At 39.5% G+C, this 23,516-nt stretch overlaps 1 pseudogene; it reads right to left on the reverse strand.

Annotated features, from left to right (window-relative positions):
- Positions 1-11,393: 11,393 nt before the first annotated feature.
- LOC145987346 (histone-lysine N-methyltransferase SETMAR pseudogene) lies at positions 11,394-11,966 on the reverse strand (annotated as a pseudogene).
- Positions 11,967-23,516: the final 11,550 nt, after the last annotated feature.

Genomic DNA, 23,516 nt, shown 5'->3' on the forward strand with positions numbered 1-23,516 from the left:
TTGGATTTTTAGAACCTATTTTAGGAACCTAAAAGCACACTTTTTAGAACCTAAAAATCCGAGATGCAATGAGCACATAAGCAAGCGAGCCCAGCCATCTGCATACACCTATGTTGGCGCTGTTATCACCAAATTGCTCCTTTTTCTTTCATTTACTTACCTCATAGCGTTATGTCACGTGATGCGCTTGGTGCCCACTGCGACGGAAGTGCGAAGAATGGAAGGAGCGGACGAGCTGGAATCGCTTCCGCCTGTCTCAATGTGAGCTTAGACCACGATATTAATGAATCTTTCTTCTTATAATTTTCGATATTATCATTATAAACAAGACCCAGTATCCAAACGTTCAGTGAACTAAACGGGGCTATGGTCTTTCTTATTTTAACAACTTACCGGAACTTACTTTCCGAATATCCCTCCTATGTGATAGGTCTTTCGGTGCAACAGAATTTTTGTTAGTTTTCTCGGAAAAGCTTATGATGATGCTGTTTTCGAGTATCAGTAGCTTTAAAACGAAGGGTTTGATAACTTCGTGAAGAACAACTCCTTGGCATGGACGTCTGCAGGATTTTTTCCAGGGAGGGGCAAGCAAGGTGTTTTTTTCAGGGGGGCAAAGGAGACATATTTTTCCCCACAATAGTGATTTCCCCTAAAAAAACACTGCTTCAGTCTGAAATTATTATGTTTCTTTAACACCCTTATAATAATTAACATAAATTACTGTGACTGAAATGAAATTATGTGTGAAATATATACTTTTTAGGTGGACATTAATTTTCCAGAGGAGTGGGGTGGGGGTGGCCCCCTTCGAGACGTCCATGCTCCTGGGGCTAAGTTTTGTGACTTTGTCGGCGTGTGCAACAGATGGTGTACGAAGTAAACACAACCCAAATACTTTTTGAACACAACCCATTACTACTTTTCCTAGACTGACTGCAGCAGAGATTCGCAAATTATTTCAAGGTCAATGCATTTTTTTTTTTTGAACACGTGCTACTTTTGTGTTGCATAATGGACGCAGTGACGTAACAGTGTTTCAAGGTTCTCAGGCATGGCATGCATCTGCACTGCACTCCAGACAAGCCTAGCAGTGTTGCCAGCTACTACTACTACTAGGTGTTTCTAAAATGGGGGAAGGGCTGTCCGTCTGTACACCCAAATGTAAGTCCAAGTCTGCAAATGCTCTATATATTGCCAAGAGAACCTGCCAAAAAGTTCCAAAAGAGGAAGGAGGGAGGGACTAAAATCTATTTTAAGTTCTGCAGAGTGGCCCACTTTCTCAAGATGGAAATAGAATATCATTCTAGTTTCAAAGACGGTGTAAAAGGGATTACTTAGGTATCTTAATAATAATAATAATACACCTACTTTGTAATGAAATCGGATTAAAAGCTAAATTGTAACGAGTGCACTCACGGTCCCCGAAATGACGTGTCAATCATACCCCGGCACGGGGCCAAACGTCGTTATGCGTACGGGAAACCGGTCGTGACTCACGGTCCAGTTATCAAGTTCGGTACTGAGACGGTCATTTATTGTCATACTATTGCGAGGCGGAGATTAATACCTTGAAAAGTTACACTGTTTTGTTTACCTTTGATGTGTAGATTCGAACAATCATAAAACACTAATAGCATAATATCTGGTACCTGAAAAACGTCAAATAACAACACTGACGAACGGTAAAAAGTGAATATATATTGTAACAACAAAAAAATATTGCAATCAACAACTGTTTACAAAGCCTCCTCAAATTCTCACAACATTCACTCTTCTCTCTTTCACACACATGAGGTATTTTTACATGTGAAGTATGGATACAAATCATGGATCTCATTAACATATCATTCCTTTTAATTTTTTAAACCTTTATGTGAATTTAGGGCATTTGTCTGCCAGCTCCTGTGCTCTTTTAAATTAACTTAAGTGCCAGCCCTCGGAAAGCGGTTAACTAAGACAATTGGGTCGGCGTGGTTAAATCTTTCGTTCGAATGAACGTATGCATCGAGTCGTAAGCACGACATTATACAAGTTTCTCGGACGGGGGTATTACACACAAGCCTCTCTCGTCCAATGAGAACAACTACTCAATTACATAGTGATGCAAAAACTTAATTGGCTCCAGCTGCCGGAATACACTAATCAATCGTCGGCGCGAGCAAAAATTACCTTAAAAACCACTATGCAACAAATAATACTATTTCACGCACACGACCTTGCAATAAAAACAACTACGCTTTCCACAATTAAAAAGGACTCATCAGTCAACTATTGACAAATTAAATGGCGCGACGGGGCGGTCGGTTACACAAGAAATGGAGCACACTTTGACAATTTATACTAAATATTAAAGAAATGAAATGGAGCTTCTAACCCTGAATGCAGACAATTAAATTAGAACATCTGAACATGAATTTACCCTTTTTTATAACAATACCAAAAATTATCAGACGCGGGGGTTAGATTCGGGGTTTCCTGAGTAACTTTGCAAATAAGTGAGACTTCGGCGTTAACAGTACGGTGTTGATACGAACAATGCACGTTTACATTGACATAGACCCTCTGAAGTATACTGTACCAGACTCTGCTACATGGCGTGGTCCTTCATCTCTCCTGGACGCGGGACTTGCACACGGTTCCTTTGTGGCGAAATTGTCCTCCGAGGTCGATCGCGACGAAGAATAATTGCGACGATATGGTGTACTTGCACCTCCTCAGAACTTCGGGCGTTCCTCTTGTCACTAGCGTCGGGTTTACGAGGTCACGCGCCGGTTCGGAATCTCTCTGGTGACGGGCTTCGATTCGGCGTCGTTCTGGAAGCGTCGTTCTGGAGTCGTCCTTCAATCTCTCTCTCTGGTGACGGGCTTCGATCGGCGTCGTTCTGAAAACGTCCTTCGGGCTTTGGGCAGTGTTTGGCTTTGGTGTCGTCTTTGGCGTTGGCTGACTGGCTTCATCGGAAGATGGCGATGCATCGTTGCGGGGTCAGGGAAGTCGACAGACTCCCTTCTCAATCTCCTTTAGCCGCCCATGATTATGTAGTTAACGCTTGGCAAAAACAAATCACCGCGTAATCTTCACCAAAATAAGGCGCACACTGGTACCTCTCTATCTGCGATTCGCTCACGGTACGTAAGGAAGCAAAGTCCACGGACACAAAACAATGATCACGCGAGAGTGTAGCGCGGAGATGCTCTCTCTGTGAAATCCGGGTAAAAACTGTGTCTGGAATCATAGTACTGCCTATATATAAGAGATTCGAATTCTTCCGTTGAACAGGACGCTCTAGTGGCTTGGCTTCTGTTTCAGAGGGATGGAAATGACCTCTCTCCATTGTCTTGAAAGGCGCGGTCGAGTGCGCGTCGTCGATCCTTGCTTTCTTGGGCTCCAGCTGGTTTTCCTGGTCATCCGTGAACATGGGTTCGAACGCCCGCTGCGACTCAAGCCCGGTAGCGGCGAAAATAATCTTTCCTTATCTTCGCGTTGGTGCAAATATGTCATGTTCTAAGCGGCGGCTGTCACTCAGGAAAGACCCGGCTCCAACTCCCGACGTCTGGCTCGGATACAAGTTTATCCACAAAATAAAGTACCCCACACTTTTATATTTGAACATAAAATGAATCAATAAACAAAAAATAATTTATATCGAACTGCGTTTACATGTCACTAGATACCGTGACAAAATAACCGTTGTGTATATTGTCCTTATTAGCAACTCATTAAAAATATATAACCAATCAAGTGAAAATATGCAATGATCTATTGCGTTTACCTACACCCTGTCTTTGGAATCTCTGAAGCAAGGCCGCGCATAACGGAAGAGAAGAGGAGAAAGCGAGTTGGTGGAGTAAAGTAGTGCGCACTGGTGCAAATGGATGATAGCTGCACCCGCTTCTCCTCTCACGAGTTCATTGGTCGAGCCCTCTCGTGCAGAGACCTGTTTCCGTTTATCGCTCCAGAGATTCCCCACAGAGAGTATAGTAAATGAAGAACCAACTCGGAGAGCATTGAGGGCCCCTTGGCGTTGAATGCCTGGGGAAAAGCGCCCAGGGACGGCGGAAGGGGTGGGGGGGGCGAACCTTATACCATCCAGAGCGGCAAATTTTCAGGGCACCAAAATTTGAAAAGAAGAAAAAAATAAGCCTATTGAAAACTTCAAAGTTATAATATTAGGGTGATTTTTTTAAAACTCATGGTTTTCTTTGTTCTGTAAAATTTGTAAATGAAGTATTATTTCCATGCGGTTTGTGGCAAATGAATAAGGAAGGATGGGAGATTTATTGGAGTATGTTTACCGGTTTATATGCATCCCGGGTAATATCGCCCACGCCTCAACAAAAACAGCAAATATTCACCAGTGTACCCTACAATAACATTGAAGTATTGGATTTTTGCTAAACTGAATTAATGAAAATGAGTTCTTTTTTTTTTGTATTCACAAAAAACATAAATAAAACAAAAATTATGGCACAGACATAACATCTCACCTTTAAAGAAGGTGCTGAAAGTGTCGACCTCCTTCCTGTAAACAAAGTCGAACACGCCGTTCCATGTTAAGGGCTGTCTGACATAGTGTTTCTGCGCTAATGTTCGCAATTTCAGTGATAATGTTCTGCTTCAACATTTCCAGGGATGTAGGGTTGTTTGTGTACACACGTCCCTTTAGGAAGCCCCACAGAAAGAAGTCAAGTGACGTTAAGTCTGGAGACCTCGGAGGCCACAATCCCTTTGAAATAACCCTATTCGCAAAGAAACTTTCAAACAGTGCCAAACTGTCATGCGATGTATGGCATGTAGCACCATCCTCTTAAAAAAAAACCTGTGTGAGTTCAATGTCTTCCAAACTTTCAACAAATTCCATGAATATTGCCCTGTACTGCTCTGTGTTCACTGTTTCATTCAAGATTGGACCCACTATACGTGATGCTGAGACAGCGCACCATACCCCAACTTTCTGTGAGTGTAACGGAATTTCGATTACACTATGTGGATTTTCAGCTGCCCATATCAGTGTATTCTGAGAATTAACATACCCAGAGAGATGAAACCAGGCTTCATCAGTAAACCACGTTATTTTCAGAATATCAGGATTATGCACAACAAACATTAAAAACCAATTACAGTAATTAACTTTATCTGGATCCTTCAATTCTTGAACAGCTGTAATTTTGTACGCCCTTAGTTTCGCAGTTTTCGCTGCCTTTTGACATGTTGAATAGCTATAGCCGGTTTCTTGTGACAAACGACGGAGAGATTTCTTGGGCAACCTCAAGATTCGAGCACTGGCATCTTCCACAACACCTGCCCGCTGGGTCCGATGCTTCCCTGTCTCACTCAGAAGCGATCCTGTTTCTTCCCATTTCTTCACTAGCGACAATATTGTGTTCCTGTCTGGGCAGAACGTGAGGCAAATTTGTTTCTAAATGCCCTTTGCATAGCAACAACAGAATCAGTTTCCCAAAAACTTTTCACGATAAACACACGTTCTTGCAAGGAGTACACCATTCTTACTGTGTGTCCTGTCCTTTTCAGCACAACAATTACGCAAAAGCACACAACTTTCCAGCACAACAATATAACAGCTCAGTTTCCTGGTTATTGTTGACAATGACAACGGTGCTATCTACAGGAGGAAACTTAAACCTCCGCACTGCATCCAAATCCCCAGACCATATAGACGCGAAAGGTACACTGGTGAATATTTGCTGTTTTTGTTGAGGCGTGGGCGATATTAACCGGGATACATATAAACCGGTAAACATACTCCAATAAATCTCCCATCCTTCCTTATTCATTTGCCACAAACCGCATGGAAATAATACTTCATTTACAAATTTTACACAACAAAGAAAACCATGAGTTTTAAAAAAATCACAGAACTTGGAAGTTAATATATGCCAACCCACCATTTTGAAGGAACCAGTGGCGAAGCGTGGTGTCGCTGGAAGGGTAGGCACAGGCGTGTGAGTTCGTGTTGTTATGGGTGCGACTTTTTTAAAATATAAAATATATAACCTTTAAAGTTATTTTTCAAAATGTAACAACATATTCTTGCATCTATCAACGAACCTGAATAGTAACTCTTGATGTGTTCTAACTTGTAAATCGTATTTCTTGATTTTATTGTAAATTGATGCTTTAGATGTAATTCGAGTGGCAGTCCTCAATGTTCCGATGCCCCTTCTTTCTTCCTATGCCCGGTAATAGGCTTTTATCCTTGTTTTTGTAGCATTCCAGAGTAATACAAGTCATTATTCCCTTTGCTCACTTCACGCTCACAACAATGAAAGCCGGGCCCCGTGGCGGAGTGGTTAGCACATCGCGCTACGACGCCAGGGGTCCTGGGTTGGAATCCCGGCCTGGGCATAGATGTTTCTGAGCGTCCGTTCATCATTATATCATCACTCATCCCCATCTTCGCAAATTAACCAAAAGTGGCACAAAAAGCGAAGTGAAATGAACCAAATCAATCAAGCAACAATAAAAAATAAAATGAACGAAAAGAAAAAGATAAAATATAACAATAAAACAACAATCACAACGCAACAGGAGTAAACCGAGAAACTTACGAAAACGCAGAACACCGTGATAGAAACATTTTTTCACCCTCGGAACAAGTTGTCTTTGCCTTTCTACCCTCACCTTGCCTTTCCCTCTCGTTGGACACCCCCCGCTGGACAAGAAACAGATGTGAAACTCAATTTGTACAGTGTGTCCAGCGTTTCCAACCTCCCAATCAGGAAAAGTGTGCTGATTAAACTCTTAAATTTTGCTAGTTCATTTTATGCATCTATTTTGGGGGCAGTTGTGATGTGAACATGCGTTGCTGATTAGTTAAACAATATTGGTAATATCCCCCATTAAATTAATTACAATGGTTTAACCAATATAATTGGTTCAATATAACGCTTGAAATACTTTGAGAAAATTCGACGACTAAGAAAGGCGGCGGCTTGTTTTATCTGTGACCCCAACTTTCTACCAATTTCCTTCAATAAAATGTTCCTCGTGAACTAAGTAAGGAAAGATAAAGAAAAGATGAAAATAAGACGGTGGACCAGATGTGGCTGGATCGTTATGCTACGTTTTGTTTGAAACAAATAAGATCTACGATTTTTTAATTTTTTTTTTCAAAATATATTCCTCTGAATTCAATTTACCTGTCTCAAAGGAACACATGTTTGTAGATGATGCTATATTTTACCATTATGCGTAACCCAGGGTGCTAGGTACCAACAAAGTTCAAATTGTACTACGTTTAGCACAATTATGCTTGGGTTGGCATCACTGCGTGAGGCCGGACTCGCTGTGTCCATTTCGGGCGAATGCGCCCCTAAAATTATGCTTTCCCGCATGAATCAAATAGAATGTTATGGGACTAGCTGAGGCCCTCGGAAGTGGCTCGACATGTGACGGTAAAGCCCCTGGCAGGGATGGAAATTTGTGGAAATTATCGTAAGGACTAGAATTTTAGTTTTCTTTTATTAAGCCGTCGTTTAATGAAATTGTAAGTAATAAAATAATCCGTAATAGCCAAATATATTAGGGTAAACGCTGCCTCCGAGCCTCTTGGAACATATCAGTAGCACAGACGTCTCACTTTAAAACCAATGAGTGCCACAAGAGGGAAGGGGGAGAAGATTCGATGCCTTAACTCCGATGAGATATCAAGTGGGAGGTCTATGATGCGCTCCTTCAAATAATTGGCGACAATAAAAATGGCCGAATGGTCGCACATGAGGCTCAGTGTATTGCAAACCAGTTGTGTGGCTTTACATTCCTTTGCTCACTAGTTACCTTGTATGACTTTTTACTTCACGTAGTGTAATGAGCAAATGTCTTCAAGACATTAATCTACGATTTGACAAAAAGCAGGAGTGATGAAGATTTTCAAAGTTTCTTAGACGCCACTTGGCAGCCTGGCAGGGTCTTCCTCTCTACATTCGTGGAGGCGTAAGGGGGTGGCGACCTGTGAGTCCCGGTTGATGAGAAAGAATTGGCATCGAATTTAGATATAGATGATCCAAAACTAGGCAACAGTGTACAGGGCCGAAATCGAAAGAAGAAGCAGTTTCACTATGATGAACCTGTTTAAGATCCACAAAAACGGTACAAAGTTGATTTTATTACCAGGTCCTAGACGATTATTTTAGCTCTAAGATAAATATTTGAGCAGCTTAAACATCATAGTGATGTTTTCAATTTCTTTTATGATATTAATAAGTGTAAAGACATGCCATCTGATCTTTTGTCTGAAAAGTGTAAAAACTTGCCGAAATGTTAACACATGAAGGCTACTGAATTAAAAGATGAACTTAAAGTGCTTTCACCTATAAGAAAACAATAACACCAAAGGAGACCTTAAACTGATAAAGGGTCATGATGTGTGTGTAGAACTTCGAATTTATTAACTTTGTCGGTAACCGTGGCAAGTGGCGAACAAAGTTTTTTTAAAAAAAATTAATGCTAATAAAAATACTATCTTCTGTCAATCATGTCTGAAACACGCTTGTTTACATTTTATACAGGACTGAATTATACCGTAAAAGAATATTACATGCAAAGGTAAAGTTCCCTGTGCATATGGCACCATGTCATGAACATGAAGGCACATTTAAGGGACGTGGGGGGTAGGGCCACACACATGCTCGATCTCGGCCATTTTGGAGGAAATATGATCAGCACCAATCTCCAGCCGCCTTTACCTCCCAGGGTTGCACCCAGGTACGCATTGATTTGAGACTGGTGAACCCCCGAGCCACTTTATGCGGGAACAACGCAGGAGAGAATTCAGACCTTAGATCACTAGCGGGAGATCCGGGAATATTACATGTAATGCTTTTAAAAATCGAATCATATAACAGACCTACAACGGTAAACATATGAAGTCAAGCCTTCATTTCTTTCCTAATACTTGTTACATTTAAGATACGTTTAAGAGAGAGAGAGAGAGAGAGAGAGAGAGAGAGAGAGTTTTCATAAAATATAATAATAATATAAAATGAGTGTCTCATTTTTTAAAGTTTAACTGTGGTCGAGTGAGATATCCTTTGGTGCTTAATAGTATTGAAATACCGTAACAAGTCTCATTTTTTATTTTATAGTTTAGTGTTTTACTTAGGAATAGATTGATTTTCAATTTCCCGTTGCTGCGTAATGACGGGGGGGGGGGCGTTCGAAAGGGAGCGGTATCTTCCGCCACCGCCCAGGGCGGCAAAATGACTAGCGCCGACACTGAAAACGTACCCCTTGCCCCCGACCCTCTTGAGACCTAGCCTGTACATATAGCCGAGTTGTCAACTTGCTCCACAATCTGTGCAAAGATTGCTAATTAGCTCAGTGCACGAGCCTGGAATATAAAATCAGCAATCTACAAAGTGTTAATATTCTAATCCGACAATATATAATATTGTACTGTTCAATTTTTCTAGAATATAACGAACACTTTGGTTAAATGTGGGAACAGTTCAAAACAAAGTAATTGCACGGAAGAAATGTAAGGTTTGCAGAATGATAACCTCTTCTTATCAATTTTTGGCCTAAAAAAATTAATTCTCTGCTTTCCTGGAGCTGAAATCTGAAGCTGTATGAAGGAAGGAAGAACTGCTAATATTTTCCATGCTCTCCTTGAGTTTGAATAGAATAGAACAGAATAGAATACACAAAACAAAAAATAGGATCATCAAGGGTTATCAAATAGGGGTTGGATAATGTCAAGATTTTTACACACACGACAATATCCTCGCAGTGAAAACATTTCCCCCAGACGAGACAAATGCAATAATTCGGTTGTAGTGATTTTACAGGTACAGTATTTATGTTAAGTCACGTTACGTGTGCCAGTGAGTTTAAATTAGTTACAGAAGGGGATATAACTGATAGTCAATGGCGTAGCAAGTGGTGGACGAAGTGCCGACTGCCAAGAGCCTCGCGTCCCATAGGGTTGGCACGAAAAATGTAAACAAATAAAAGAGAAAAAAATGACAGAAAAGGCTAATTTTTGTGGACAAAAAAATAAAACATTGTGTTTCTAACTGGCTGTAAATTCTAATTAAACGTTATAATTTGAACGAATACGTCAAATCAGGGACGCAACATACAGACGGGGCCCGAAAAAGAAGTAAAAATTATTGTCGTATTTCTCACGTGAAACATTTACGTGCTTTTACATTTTTACCCATTTATTCTTTTCTTGAATAAAAAGCACTCAAGATTGTAATATGTTGAAACACCTCCAAGTCACACGGAGCAAGGTGTTAAGCATTTACATGCCTGCGTTGTTTTCAACTCAAGGAGGGCAATATTAGTTATTTCTTCCATCCTACAGCTTCAGATTTCAGCTCCAGGAAAGCAGAGAAATACATTCTTAGGGTGAGTGAAAGTATTAAATATTATTTTCTTCAGTAATTTATTATTATTTAAATATGATAATTTACTACGTATCCCTGAAGATTTAGTATCGAGATTTCAAATTTAACTCTTACATGGTAAGGGGGTTGGTGAACCTTTTGGTTATTATGTTGGTATGCTTGTGAAATTTTTCAAGCACCATTACGTAATCTTCCTCTAATGAACTTTATTAGTAGGTGCAGTCAGTTGTTGTAAAGATGATTGTTGGTGTTAATAATCGACCCTCTGTGGTGGTGGTGTATCACCCTTGTTACCTTCCAAGCGTGCGAAAATTTTGTTCTATACTTATGCAAAATGCCATTCAAAAAGGTGACAGACCATGAATTCGCTACTCTTGTGTGTCAAATTTTGAAAGAAATGGATGACTTCGATGATGACGACGAAAGAGAATCTGAAATTGTGAGAACTGTGTACCAGGTAACCAAGAAAGTTCATGCGGTTTTAGTACAAAGAAGAAAAGATCCAAAACAAATGTGTTTACCTTATATTTATTCTGCAAAATATCCACCATCCGCTTCTACAACCTTCTCCCATCTTTGTACAAGCCTGTAGATGCCATGTTTGAAAAAGTCTTTGTGTAGGGCCGCAAAAAACTGCACCACCGCGTTTTCAACCTCCTCGCGAGTTTGGAAATGTCGATTGCGCATATGGTTGTCCATAGACAAAAAAAATATGGTAGTCTGATGGAGCGATGTCGGGTGAATACGCTGGATGTGGCAGAAGTTCCCAGCCGAGAGAAGAAATCACCTCCAGGGTCATCTTTGCTGTAAGCGGTTTAGCGTTGTCTTGGTGGAAAAGAACACGTTTCCTATTCACTAATGCTGGTTGTTTTTTTGCAAGCTGTTCAGCCACTCTTTGCAATTGCGCGGAGTACACCTCTTTGTTGATGGTTTTACCACTTTCCAAGAACTCATAATGCACAATCCCAGCCGTAGTCCACCAGACACACAGCAGAATCTTCCGCTGATGAATATCAGGTTTTGCAGTTAAAGGTATGCTGTCATTTTACGATAGCCAATGGTATGAGCGTTTCTTGTTATCGTACTTACCCACTTTTCATCACACGTCAAAATGCGGTCCAAAATTGGACAGTTGGTGTTCCTAGTGAGCAAGGAAGCGCAAATGTTCAGTCGTTGGAGACGGTTCGCAGCAGTCAGCTCGTGCGGGACCCACTTACTCAGTTTCCATGATTTGCCAAGCTCATGTAAGTGCACACGAATTGTTTTAGCACTTACGGCAAATCGTTGAGCGAGTTCTTGACACGTTTGACGTGAATCCTCTTCAATTGCTGCCTTCAGTTGGTCCACATCGAGAGATTTTGGTCTGCCCGATCGAGGTTTCTCTGCCAGTGTCTCATCGCCACTCGAGAAGGTCTGAAACCACTTTTGCGTTGTCCGTTCACTAATTGTACCTTCTCCAAACGCTGCACATATTTTTCTTGCTGCTTCCGCTCCTTTTGTGCCCAACTTGTACTCATACAGTAAACACGCCCTGATTACTGCATTCGACACAGCCATGGTCACTGCGAATACTTGCTCCCGAACTATCGACTGCGACATGTTATCTACGTTAGCCGACGTGCCAAGGAATGAGCTTTCCGCCAATCACACATACATGTACCCCTGGCTTCTGAACTGCGTACTACCCCACGAAAACTACGGGCAGTTGTAAAAACCGCATGAACTTTCTTGGTTACCTGGTAGAATGTGAAAACTCTCCTTGGAAGTGTGTGTGGATCTGGTCGAATCCGGCCTCGTTAAACTGAGCAATTTTATTTAATTTTACTTTCAAAATTGTAAATATTAAATAAATATTTTGCAATATAATAAAGTAATGCATCATATATTAATACTCAGAGGAAGAAAGTGGCATGCATATCATATTTGATTTGTATACGAAACCTCTGGGGTCTCGAATAACCCCTAGTTACCAACGAAAGGTGTCAAATGTATGTTACCAAGCGAGGATTAAAGAATGGATGGGGGCCTCGCATTTTAATCTCGCCCAGGGTCTCGCGATATGTTGCTACGCCACTGTTGGTAGTTATAGCAAAGTGAAAAATTCACACGCACATTAGGCTTCCAGTTTTCAAGGTGAAAAATACAGGGTGGTCATAATCAGCGGCGTAGCAACATATCGCGAGGCCCTGGGAGGGATTAGAATACGAGGCCCCCATTCGTTCTTTACATTTGAAATCTCAATGTGAATCGATATTTTCAGCGATACGTCAGCAATTTATCATATTTATAATAATTATAATAATAAATTACTGAACGAAAATGATATTTAATAATTTCACTCACCCTAAAATTATATTTCTCTGTTTTCCGGGAGCTGAAATCTGATGCTGGAGGACAGGCTTTTCTCTTAGCACTGGCTGCAATACTAGGCTACCATAACATTGGTGGTCACATCTAATACTCCAACGCATTTCGCCGACCACCGTGACCGAGTGGTTAGAACAGCGCTCTACGACGCCAAAGGTCCCGGGTTCGAATCCCGGTCTGGGCTTGGGTGTTCTTTGTAAGTGTTCCTTTATCAATTTTATCATATCAAAATCATCCTCATCGTCGCGATTAGCCAAAATTGTCATAAAATCTGTAGAATCTATGAAATGTAAAGTACAAAGAACTCCAGACATTTAGCCATCACCTTTCCAGCCAGGAAATCATTAGAAACATCTAAGGAATGTGTTGTCAGACATTGTCGAAGTTCCTTGAGCTTCCTTGATCGCCATCGTTGCGAACAGGTGTAAACAATGGCAATCAAGGAAGAGTCTACAGGTAACTGAGTCAACATTATTGAGTAAATTTAAGTGGAATAAATGTCTGGGGGAACGGAGGTCAGTCAGATACGGTTAGTTCTAAGCTATCAGTCAGAGGGTGCAGAAGTACGAGCTAAAAGTCTAGGAGAAGGGAGTGAAGTCTGGGCTTCCAGACTTGCACTACAAACGGACACCTTGTTTTAACCAAGTCCGTGGTTCGACACCTTGAGCGAGCACTTCCACACAGTGAAAGACAGGTATTTCAATTAACCACGCTGATCCAGTCTTTAGGGATTTAAACTCAAGTGTTGTGTTTTGCCATCAAGTGTATAGTTATTACCTTTCGCACCTCACCATCAAGCTCACACCATGAGTAGCGAGTTGCTCTAGAATAGAGGATGAATGTTCAATGAGCTACATCACCCATTGGGACACCTAAAGGTCCCTAGTTCGATCCCCCGTTCCTAGGAGAGCCTTACAAAATAACTTAATCAATCCAACAGCATTTCGGATCTTCCCATAGTTCCACATTTTGGATCTGCCCCCCGCCCCTCAAAAAATTACGGGCCTGCTATAGGATGGAAGGAAACAACGCAACAATATAAATACCTCACACTTGCTTCGTGGCAGTTGGAGGTGATTTATTGTTAATTTATTAACATCGGGAGTGCAAGGTCAAGAGAAATAAGAAAATAAAAGACAAAGTGCTTTTTTGTTCAAAGAAAAGATTAACTGGGTAAAAATGTCCAAGCAAGTTATCGTGAATTTTTGCGTAAATGTTTCACATGAGAAATATGACGATATTGTTTTAAACTTTTTTCGGGATCCCTAAGGCTGCCTGTATGGTACGCCTCTGATTCAAATTATAACGTTTAGCTCGAATTTAAAATCAGATAAAAACAAAATGTTTTTAATTTTATTGCCCACAACAATTAGCCTTTTCCATATTTTTTCTCACTTCAATTTTTTGATTGATTGTTTGATTTGCTTTATTTTACTTCGCTTTTGGTGCCACTTTTGGCTAATTTGCGAAGATGGGGATGAGTGATGATATAATGAAATTGATGAATGGACACTTACAAACATCCGTGCCCAGGCCAGGATTCGAACCCGGGACACCTTGCGTCGTAGCGCGACAGGGGCCGGCTCATTTGAATTTATTATATTTTTCATATCAACCTCATGTGACGTGAGGCCCCTTTAGGCGCGAAGCCCACTTCGTCCACTCCTTGCCAAGCCACTGCTTTTCAACGTCCTATATTATTTACACCATCCGTGATCACATCGTTATTAGGAAAGTAAGGGAGGATAAATAAGGGCTTATAAACAGGATGACGATTGATAGGCACTAAAAATTCTCAAAATAGGCATGCAAATAAGCACAAAATACAAAATAGGCACTAAGCGTGATGAACATTTTTTTCGTCATTTTCACTGATTAGGCACTAAAAAAACAGTTATCTTCGAAAGAAGCACTTTTGACTAAACCAGGCACAAAAGAACACTATAAAACATGAATTCCACTCAGAAATGGCACCAGACGGTTTTTAAACGTAAACGCCTACATTAACTGGCCAAGGAGCAATAACAGGCATTTTAGAGCAAATCTTTAGCCTATTATTGCATAAAATTTAAGATAAATCTCCGGGATCAGCCACCAATTTCCTAAAAACATGCCAGAAGTGTGAACGTGTGAGGACAACATTTCCATCGTCCCACGTGAAAATTAACGTGCTTATTTTGAATATAATTGTAACAGTAACTCTGAGATCTTGAAGTCATTTCGATGTTAGCGGTACACGCGATTTGCCGTGAGTTGCCGTCTGGCCGGCCTCCAAACGGGCCACCGACATCCGCACAAGGGACGGCAAAACGCACGTATATCACTGGAATGTGAAGCAATGAAACGGCAATGTGCTGGTTTCGCTCAACCACGCTGTCTCTTCTCCGTGTGAGGCCGTGTCCGGATTGGCAAGCGCTCCGTCCCGTTCTCTCCCGTTGCTCTCGCGTGCCGTCGAAGTCACGTCCAAGTCGTCCGAATCTACATGTCCCCTTGTAGTACGGTTGTCACTTTTCCCGCCAGGTGTCAGCCCGAACTTCACCCACCGCGCTCTGGGGCGCAGGCGCAATGCACGGAAGCAGAAGGCAGACGCCAAACAAACATGACAATGATTTCCACCTATTTACTACTCATATTAAAAATGTAGCACGCTATTTCATCATTTACAATTTTTCTACATTCAGTATTATCGATAAAATGTTAAAGTATAACTCAGTTTTACATCCTCTAATCAGTAAATGTTGTCTGTACAATGTGAAAGTTAGAATATGGCTGCCAAGCGCAGGGTCACAGCGAGTTCAAGCGTGCATCTGTCGCTCCTCTCTGCTTTCCCCTCCGACTCCGCGTCTGCCGCGAATTCGGACAACGGAGGTTGGCTGAGTCCCCGGATGGAACGGTGTTCTAGGTGACATCTACTGCCGATTCGGACGCGGCCTGAGATTTCGACATGGCACCGCTGCAGTGCGCTGCTATTGGCTATCGCCATATGCAGGAGATTTGACGCGCAGTTCTAGTGTAAATATCCTCTTTCCTAACATTTTTTGCCGTACGGATTATATATGTGTAGTTGAACTGATGCAGTTCAATCTTAAATACTTCCCTCTAAAAGCAAATTATTTCATAACTTAATAACATTATAAAACTTCGTTAATGTTTACAAGAAAGGAATACAAATTATGACGACTGATGCTGAATTAAAAGGGTTCTCAGTAACAATTACGATCACAAAGAAGTCATGATTAAAAGAAGAAAAAAAGAGTTCGATAATTATTAATGCAAGAGATGTGCTTCCATAGTTCACTTGTCCTGTTCCTTATTGATACCCTTATAAATTATCATGGCCAGATTTAATATTTAATTTTATATCTTTTCTCAATTCAAGACGCAATAATCTCTGGATACACAACCAAATATTAAAACTAAATGCGATTATATTTTGTTATTATTTCAAAGATTAAAATTCGCAATTAGCCAAACGTGGCAGAAACGCGAAGAAAATAAATAAATAAATTCATTCATTCATTCATTCAACGATTTAAGAAACACAACACCATGTTAATAACATGAATTAAATACATTGTCTTTCAGGATTCTATTTTCCAAAACTGGAGAGGCAGGTTTATAGGAGATGGCTCCTTTGTTCGATTCCTATCTTCTGGAATTATTAACTGTAGTGGTGTTAGGCTTAATCTTCATATATCGGTACGCAACGCCGGATTACGACCACTGGAAGAAGAGAAAGGTTCCATATGTGAAGCCTGTACCATATGTGGGTAATCTTCTCGACTTCGTGCTTTCCAGAAAACCGAGTATGCAAATATGCTATGAGTTATACTTCAAATTGAAAGGGTACTCTTTCGGAGGAGTATTTATGGGAAATAGACCAGTAATATCGATCAGAGTCCCTCAAATTCTGAAGAATGTATTTGTCACGGACTTCGACCATTTTGTCGACCACGCATCCGCTTGTGATCACACGGTTGATCCGTTAATTAATAGAAATCTGTTTTGCATAAACGAACAAAAGTGGAAAACTAGCAGGAAGTCATGGCCAAATACACAACTGATTCCATCTGCTCCTGTGCTTTCGGACTAGAGTGTTGCAGCCTTCAGGATGCGGAATCTGAATTCAGAAAAAATGGATTCAAGATATTCGAGCCGAAGATATCACGTTGCTGGGCAACTGAATTTTTCTTCATGGCCCCCCAGATCATGAATTTACTCAGGCTGCCTTTCAACCAAAAGAAGATCCAAGATTTCATCAGGAGTGTAGTTAGTAACGCGATCAATCAGTGTGAAGAGGAAAGACTTTATAGACATCTTGATGGAACTGAAGAAATATGGTGAAGTTTCTGATGATGAAGATGGCGAAGAATTCAAAATTAATGACCAACAGATGACATGACAATACAGTAGGTAAGTTCAGAGTTTCATTTTTATTAGTCTTTGAAATTAGACTCTATATTTTTCGGAAACAGTAAAGTTTCAACTGAAATAACCAAGAACGAGCAAGAAATTCCTAAAATGTAAAAAATCTGTAATCTACTTACGAAATATCATTAATTCTCTTGATCTAATTAATTTCATGAATGGGTTGATCTTCTCGAAACGATCAGTATTTCCGGATGATGTATTATAGAACAATTACGTACATTTACTAAACTGTAAATTCAAAACCTATCTGCCAATTTGGAAGGTACGAGGCAGTACAAGTAAAAAAGTAAAGTGCTCCCCTGTGCTTTGCACCACGCCATGAGGGCGTATAGGGGGTGTGGAGTTAGGGCCCCACACTTTCTTGATCAAGTAAATATAACATTCTTAATATGATAGTTAATTATACCTAATCACACATAATTAGTTTTATATCCCCCCCCCCGAGGAAAGTGGCTGTATTCAACACAGCAATTCCTTCAACCCCTTCTAAAAACACAGTTTTTTTTTTAAAGTAGACTCTCTCTTGCTCACAAGCACAAACAAGCACGTATTAATTTTTATGTTCAAAACAAGCAGATTTAGGTAAAGATTCTCTTTCATTACCTTACATATTTCAATTTTGAGATAAATATATATATATATATAATACAGTGTGTCCCAAAATTGTGTTTACACTCTTTGAACGTCAGGAACACTAATAACAGCAAGTATGAGCTTTTTTGATGCCACATTTCTGATCACTGGCAGAATTACATCGTCTGCAACGCTATAGACAGATGGATAGATCGACAAACAGCAGTTAAAGGTTTTCACGAAAAGAGAAGCAGAGGTAACCTCACTCGAATGACACATGTCATCCAGTGTCCGTGGCTTTGTGGCGTACACATTGTTCTTCACAGTTCCCCAGATGTACAAATCTAACAGTGTTAAATAGAGAGATCTGGGTGGATATTCGACACTTACGCTGATTCAAAGAAAAATTGATCACCTTTGCCATTCTGTGAACACTAATGCCTAATACCTGGCGGCCTGTAACTGAACTAAAAACCACAGAATGCCTGCACGCGCTCACACACACTCAACGTAGGCATTGCAGCTTCAAATACAAAATGTCCAGTCTGTTATATACGTTCAAAGATTGTAAACAATATTTTTGGACACACTGTATATACATACATCCCTTACCTTTCGAACATACTACTGCCCTGCTATTGTCTAATTTTCAAAACAAAACAAGTTTGATAATAATTTTGCAACAATGGACTAATTTCAAAGATGAGTTCAAAGAATGCATATGCTTTTGAACTATAATTTCACAATAATTAGGTATTGTTGAAAACGAAGACTGTAACTGTGCAACTACAACCACAATTTCTAATATTTCATATTAAGTGGCAAGAGGAATACATGTTATGGCAATACCAATGCCAATGCTTTATTAACAGTTTTTTTTGTAAGTATCGGCACCATTGTGCCCTTGACTTACTATCATGTTCTTACAAAGTAGTGTATATACAACATTTCTCTTGCTATAACCCGGGTCGACTGTCGGCCGGGATTTGGACAATAGTTCATCTGTATTATTTTACTAATTTGAAATTGTTGAGTTCCTTGTTATAATTTTGCATTGACAGAGGAAGGAAATAATCACTATTATTTTTCACACCATGCAATAGTTCGGTGCACTGATGAAAAGTTCTAATCACAAACTACATTTTGCACATCACTTTAAGACACAAAACATAAAATAACCACATAGAATAATAATAATGATAACAATATATAAGTAACAATAAGTAACAAAGAAACAACAAAATCACAATCTGTGCTTTTATAGCTGCACTATCAAGGAACACTAATCTGCTCCATTGAAAACAGTACTTTGAAGTACTCATAAAAAGGGAGTATATGTAACACATAACATAATAATACAATAGCATTTTTTGAATTTAGATTTGTTCAAAATTTCGGGGCATGGAGTGGGACATCCGGACCTGTGGTCGAGTTCCAATGCCCCAAGCCGCTGGATTTGGATGCTGTTGGATCTGGCTCCAGAAGTTGTAACACATGGCATATATAGCAGATTGAACATAATCTAGTTCAAGGTCCTCATGGATTTGTGAGATACGAGTATCTCGACTATGACCAGTAATAAGTCGAGCAACATTATTCTGTATAATCTGCAATGTCCTTATGACTGAAGGTCGGAGATGGCCCCAAGCTGGTGCTGCATACAGGAGTGTGGGACGTACCATCATCTTATACACATGCAAGCGAGTCGTCAGTCCCTAGGTAGGATTTCGGAAAATTGGGTACAATTGTCCAACTCGAGTTTGTGCTTTTGCTGTCACAGTTGAGATGTGTTTATGGAAATTTAGTCTTCGGTCCAAAACCACTCCTAGATATGTGGTAAAAGGTTTGTCCGGTATAGAAGACCCCTGGAGTCGTAGAATCTTTGGTAGTTGTCTATGTCGACGTGTAAATAAAACAGCAGAACTCTTCAGTGAATTATACTTCATGCACCAGCGAGTAGACCAATCTTCCAACTCTTAATAGTTGTTGTCTCATCCTGCTATAGCATAGATCTTGTAAAGGGCTATTTGTAAAGATGGCAACATCATCTGCATAGGTAGCTAACATGCATCTATGAGTAGCAGGGATATCACTGGTATATAAAGCAAACAGAAGTCGAGATAAAACAGCTCCCTGAGGGGACACCAGCATGTATGAGCTTAACGGTAGATCGAGCACTTAAAAATTGCACCTGAAATTGTCTCTTTTGTAAATACTGATCCAATAATTGCACCAAATAAATAGGAACTCCCAATTCCGATAGTTTTACAATTAATCCAGAATGCCAAATTCGATCCAAGGCTTTGTCGGAGTCTAGAAATACTCCTAGAGTATGTCGACTGAGATTAAAGTTTCCTGTAACATACTCCACTACTCGGACCAGTTGCGTAGTAGTACTGTGCTGTTGACGAAATCCAAATTGATGATACGGTAGCAAACCTTTTTCATCCACCACAGCTTGTAATCGTCTGAGTAGTATATGTTCAAAGATTTTGCTAACATGGCTCAGAAGACTTATAGGTCTATAATTCTGTGGTAGAAGAATGTTCTCTCCTGGTTTTGGCAAGAGGATTATTTTTGGTAGTTTCCAAATTGATGGATAATAGCCGGTAAGGAATATAGCATTGAAGACTTTTGCTAGAAAAACTAGCAATTTTCTGAGGCCGTTCTTCAGTTGTAATGTAGTAATAGTATCAAAGTGTTATGGCAAGTAGATGGGTATTAAGCTTCATTATTGATAAAGGTGTTATGTGACCTAGTAATATTCATTTATGTAATTTGTTATCAAATATGAATTAATACCATGATTTTCTGGAAACGCCTGAAATAGACTGATGTAAAAATACGAAAAACGAATCTATTATTTTTAGTATTTGTGGAATTATTAATTCGACACATACACATGGTGAAACAATCCTAATGTTAAAAATGTTATGCACTTTCTTGGCTTATATGCACACTTCCATGATAAAATTTTGTTTTGTTTAGCGTTATAATTACTTCATCTGAGAGATTTCTCAAAGTGGTATTCTGAGGAATTTGAAAAATATAATTATAAAATCTGTTCAGTTTCATTTCATTTAAAGCTAACAGCAGGAGTGTTCAGAAAGAGCAAAGATAACTTATTGCATATATATGTTTGCTTCCTAATTTATGTTAAATTATTTTAAAGTATATTGCTGCGGTTGCGTCCAACCACGATACCCCTCCAAAAATATAAATGCAAACACCTGAAAGCTAACGTATTTATTGAGACATTTGTTTCAGTACTGAAACGTATAATCTACTTATGAGAATTTAGATTTCATAACAAATTGTTCCACAAACATGAGATAAATATGTTTAATTTTGTTTCAGTTACTGTACGTACTTACTTCTTTTTAAATATTATACCTTTGTCTTTTGTCATGTATGTATAACTGTTTCAAAATGTAAAATCTAAATTTATGATTGTCTCTCCATCTATTGTAGGTGAAATAACGTATTCCTTTCAGTGACACGTAAGATGTAAGTGATAGAAATCTCTTGAGTCATGACTAACAAGTTAATTCTGTGTGAAGTGTGAAGTACAAAATTATTATTAGACAGAAGGATTCCTCATTTTAAGTCCGAAAATAATTTAGGTTATAAACTAGTTATTTCCATACGATGTGCTGCTTGGATTTGTAGATATTAGTAATCGCAGGCTCAAAATTGAATCATGATCCGCTACGTTGAGACGGGTGCACACGAGGGCGACCCAGCCCCCACCCCAAGGCCCATGACGTACTCCCCCCAAAAGGTAGAACATTCCCACCCCCCGTTTATACCGAATTAATTACTCAAATTATTTTTGTCAGACAAAATTTGCGGAAAAATATAATACCAGAGGTGCAACCACGATTTTTTTTGTCTGGGTTGGGGGCAAGTACCAGGATAAACGTACCAATAATAATAACATTAATAATGGCTTTATTTTTAATAGATATTATTATTACTACTGGTAGTAGTAGTATCAAAGACGTTATTATCCTCATAAATTATGCAAAAAGGGGGTAGAAGTCTGCGCTAAAGAATTTGTTTGGAACAAACAATTTGAAATACTTTTTTCAACACCGTCAATTTCACATATGGAAATGAAGCACAGAAACTTTATTTTTGAATGGCAGATAAATTAATTATAAATGCATTCCGAAGATGCATGTGTAACTTTCATGTACAACATATGTTTTACACATATGCAACATGGAGCAACATAAAATAGAAAATACATATGTAATAAGCTAACACTAAATTGTGTAAGTATTCAAAGCTTATTCAATACAAATATACAACACATATTATTTTAATACATTACATTACAGAAAACAAGTAGAATGCGAGCGAAGTGAGCAAGAACATTTTAAGATCCAATTTTTGCAATTGAAAACAATATTGATTTAATAGGACGCAAATAATTTCACTGGACGCCATGGCATTCTCTCTTTTACAACTTTTTTTTAGATCATTCGGCGCCCATGGCCGACTCCAGGCGCCCCTAGCTACAGCTCTGAACTTGACGAAAACGAGAAAAGCAGATAATGCGAGCGAAGCAAGACAATTTTACAAAATGAATTTTTATTTGCATAAAATTTGAAATCGAAGGGGGTAATTGCTCACTGCCATTGTTATTCAACCTTATTCTGCACAGTTTATCTGCTCGTGCGACGCCCCCGCCCACTCCATCCAATCCAATTCTAAAGGCATAAGAGGTGGTGTTTCATTTCAACCCAATCGATGCGATCACCCACAGGTACGTAGGAAAACTAAAACTAAAAATCAATAACAAGTCGTTCAAACGATACGATCTTCTCATTTTTGTGTGAAGATATATAGAATTGGTATAAAATTTTTTCCCCACAAAATTCCCATGACGCAGGCGCGTCATGAAACCCCCCTGTGAGCAGCCCTGCACACGAGTTGATGCCATCATGGGGAATTCCCATCAGATCTAGACGAAGAAAACTAAGAATAGATTTTCATCTCTTTAAAGTTACCGGTAATAGCAGCGCCCCACCCACTTGACAACTAAAATTAAAATTGTAGGCACTTTATCCAGCCTTCGTAAATCTAGCTCCTTGGAAATGAACTTTAGCTCAATTTATGCGCATCAGGTTTGGCAACACTGCCAGAATGGCCGTAGGAGACAATGAAATGCATTACGCTTATGGGTGAATTATTTTATTCGTTTTCTTGGAGACATTAAACTTCGGATGGCGGAAAAAACATATGGTCGGATAGAGGATCCATTGAAGATGATATTTGCGCTAGAAAGAGTCTGAAAATCCAATTTGTTTAGGCATGACTTGAATTTGAAGTTCTCTCTCCATAAGGAATACATGGGATTCTGTAAATACTTATTCATCATATTTTTCAAACACGTTATCTAGCTTAATAATCAACTTTAAAAACAGCTTCCACTTGCAACATGGAGAGAAATTCATACTCTCAAATTATGCGTAGGTAATTCCGACGATATTGCAATAAATGCATGCCTGGTGCGAAATTGTCACATCTCACCTTCACTCACGTAGTTTTCCAAATTGATAAGTGCATATGCATCTATACATTTTATTAATGTCTATTGGGAAAGTTTTAAAACATACAAGGAACGCACGATTTTGTTCATTCTGTATTAAACTTGCCCAGCATAAAAATCGAGAATTTTCACACAATATATCACTGAAAAATGGTAAAAATAAAGAAATTTATACAAAATGAATATCGAAAAACCGATGCCATTACAGAAGCAATAACTTA

Source organism: Lepisma saccharinum, chromosome 1 (assembly GCF_977018435.1).
Source record: "Lepisma saccharinum chromosome 1, izLepSacc3.1, whole genome shotgun sequence".
Lineage (NCBI taxonomy): Eukaryota > Metazoa > Arthropoda > Insecta > Zygentoma > Lepismatidae > Lepisma > Lepisma saccharinum.